The sequence below is a fragment of the Coturnix japonica genome, chromosome 28 (assembly GCF_054131305.1).
Source record: "Coturnix japonica strain WE chromosome 28, WE-NBRP24, whole genome shotgun sequence".
Classification (NCBI taxonomy): domain Eukaryota; kingdom Metazoa; phylum Chordata; class Aves; order Galliformes; family Phasianidae; genus Coturnix; species Coturnix japonica.
Genome location: NC_140690.1, coordinates 147,501 through 150,000, shown reverse-complemented (window position 1 = coordinate 150,000; position 2,500 = coordinate 147,501).

The following is a 2,500-nucleotide window of genomic DNA, read 5'->3' as shown; positions in this document are numbered from 1 at the left end:
GCACCACGGCCCGCTCGGAGCCGGGTAGACCGTGCCGACCTAGTCGAGCCGCATAGGCAGCGACCCCTAACCGCCGCCGCCGAGCACCACGGCCCGCTCGGAGCCGGGTAGACCGTGCCGACCTAGTCGAGCCGCATAGGCAGCGACCCCTACCCACCGCCGCCGAGCACCACGGCCCGCTCGGAGCCGGGTAGACCGTGCCGACCTAGTCGAGCCGCATGGGCAGCGACGCCTAGCCGCCGAAGCCGTGCCCCCCCCCCTTGCTCCCCGCCCCCCCCCCCTTCTTCCCCCCCCGGAGACGCTCGGAGCCGGGTACACAGTGCCGGCGCAGCGGAGCAGCCACAAGAGCGGCACTTGGCCACTTCCGCGGAACGTCCGAGCCGAGCTGAGTCCGCCTGGAGAGGCTGGACCGTGCCGCCGCGGCTCAGATCGCCCGACTCCGCCCAGGAGCATCCGAGCCGAGCGGAACCCGCCGGGAGCGGTTGGACCGTGCCGGCGCACTCGAGCCGCCGCGGCTCAGATCGCCGGACGCCGCCGAGGAACGTCCGAGCCGAGCGGAGCCCGCCGGGAGAGGCTGGACCGTGCCGGCGCACCCGAGCCTCCGCGGCTGAGACCCCCCGGACGCCGCCGCGGAACGTCCGAGCCAAGCCGAGCCCGCCGAGAGCGGTTGGACCGTGCCGGCGCACTCGAGCCGCCGCGGCTCAGATCGCCCGACTCCGCCCAGGAGCGTCCGAGCCGAGCGGAACCCGCCGGGAGCGGTTGGACCGTGCCGGCGCACTCGAGCCGCCGCGGCTCAGATCGCCGGACGCCGACGAGGAAAGTCCGTGCCGAGCGGAGCCCGCAGGGAGGGGCTGTGCAGTGCCGGCGCACTCGAGCCGCCGCGGCTGAGACCCCCCCGGACACCACCGAGGAACGTCCGAACCGAACGGAGCCCGCCGGGAGAGGCTGGACCGTGCCGGCGCACACGAGCCTCCGCGCTGGCCAGCGGTCGCTGCACGTCCGGCTCGAGTTGGTCGGCACGGTCTACCCGGCTCCGAGCGGACCGAAGCTCATGCGGCGGCGGCCAGGGGTCGCTGAGCGGCGGCCGGCTCACGTCGGCACGGTCTACCCTGCTCCGCCGCGGACGCTAGAGGTCGCTGACGGACGGGCTGGCAGACGTGCAGCGACACCTAGCGACCGCCGCCGAGCCCTCGCGCACGCACGGAGCAGGGTAGACCGTGCCGACCTAGTCGAGCCGCATAGGCAGCGACCTCTAGCAGCCGCCGCCGAGCACCACGGCCCGCTCGGAGCCGGGTAGACCGTGCCGACCTAGTCGAGCCGCATAGGCAGCGACCTCTAGCAGCCGCCGCCGAGCACCACGGCCCGCTCGGAGCCGGGTAGACCGTGCCGACCTAGTCGAGCCGCATAGGCAGCGACCGCTAGCAGCCGCCGCCGAGCACCACGGCCCGCTCGGAGCCGGGTAGACCGTGCCGGAGCACCGGAGGCGCCACGGAGCCGCCACTCGGCCGCAGCCGCGGAACGACCAGGGTGCACGTATGAGCCGGCCGCTGTTCGCCGGGTCGGGGCGCACCCGGGCTTCTCGGTTCGGCCTTGCTTGAAGCTGGCCGTCCCGCCACCGCCACCGCGGTTTTGCCCTTTTGTCTGCGTGTTTGTTTGTTCGTCCGTTCGTTCGTACTTTGGTCCGTTCGATTGTTTGTCCGTGCCCCCACGCGCCCTCTCGGTTTTATTATTTTCCGTTTGTTTGTTTGTTTGTTTGTTTGTTTGTTTTTCTCGTGGGTTCTTCTTTGCTTTCCCCTTTTTTAGATTTTGGAAAAGCCGCCCCGCCCCCCCCGCCTCCCCGGCTCTGCAGGAAGAGCGTGGGCGCGTGCGCGGGCCCCGCCCACCAAGGTCCGTTCGGGCCGGATATCCGGACTGCGGGCAGGCCGCGTGGCGAGGGATGGCGAAAGAGCGGCGGGAAGACGGCAGCGGCGAGAGGTGGGCCGGCGGGAGGCAGCCGCGTCCCCCGCGGGGTTCGCGCCTAGCCTCTCTCCCAGCCGGCAGATGAGGTGGAACGGTACGTGGGATTTTCGGCGGGAGGAGGAGGTGGTGGCGGTGGTGGCGGTGGGGCTGGGGGGTGGCGAGGCGTTTTGGCGGGCTCCGGTCGCCGAGTCGAGCCGCCATTGGGCCGAGCCGTCAGGAGCACCCCGGCGGAAAAAGGAAAGAAAAGAAAAAAACCAAACGGGCCAATCGGGTCCAAACAAATAACCGAGCGAGTGACCGACCGACCAAACAAAAAAAAAAAAAAACAAAAACAAAGACAAACAAACAAATAGAAAAACACGGTCGCGGGCCGGTCGGGCGAGATGCGTCCGGGAGAGGGCGGGTTGTGGGCGAGGGCCGGGGTGGGGGCAGGCGGAGGCGGGCCGCCGTCGGGTACGGGTCGGGTTCCCGCTCGTGCGGTGTGGACTGGGGGGGGGGGGGGGGGGGAAGGTGGAAGACGGACGCGGGGCCGGGAAGATCA